Genomic DNA, 322 nt, shown 5'->3' with positions numbered 1-322 from the left:
CACATAATTAGTGCATCTGCTGATTCCAAAGCAACTGGATGTTTGAAGGGCACTCATGTGTCCATCCTACCCTTTCAGCAGTGCAAAAAATCTTTGTTTTCTTTTAAACTGATAGGACTGAACATTTTTGACAAAGAATTGGTACTCTTGATCCAGTATTGATAAATTAATGCAGTCACTGCTCTGTAGGGCTTTTATCATGGGTGGACTGGTTATCAACCCCAACTCATCCACCAAAGAGAATCAACAGATTTCAAAGGATATTGCAAAATGTTTCAAAATGTTTGGAGGAAACGTACATTTTGATTAAAAAAAAAAAAAA

Source organism: Morone saxatilis, unplaced genomic scaffold (assembly GCF_004916995.1).
Source record: "Morone saxatilis isolate NCDOM2014 unplaced genomic scaffold, NCSU_SB_2.0 Contig23, whole genome shotgun sequence".
NCBI lineage: Eukaryota > Metazoa > Chordata > Actinopteri > Moronidae > Morone > Morone saxatilis.
This window is presented reverse-complemented; position numbering follows the sequence as displayed.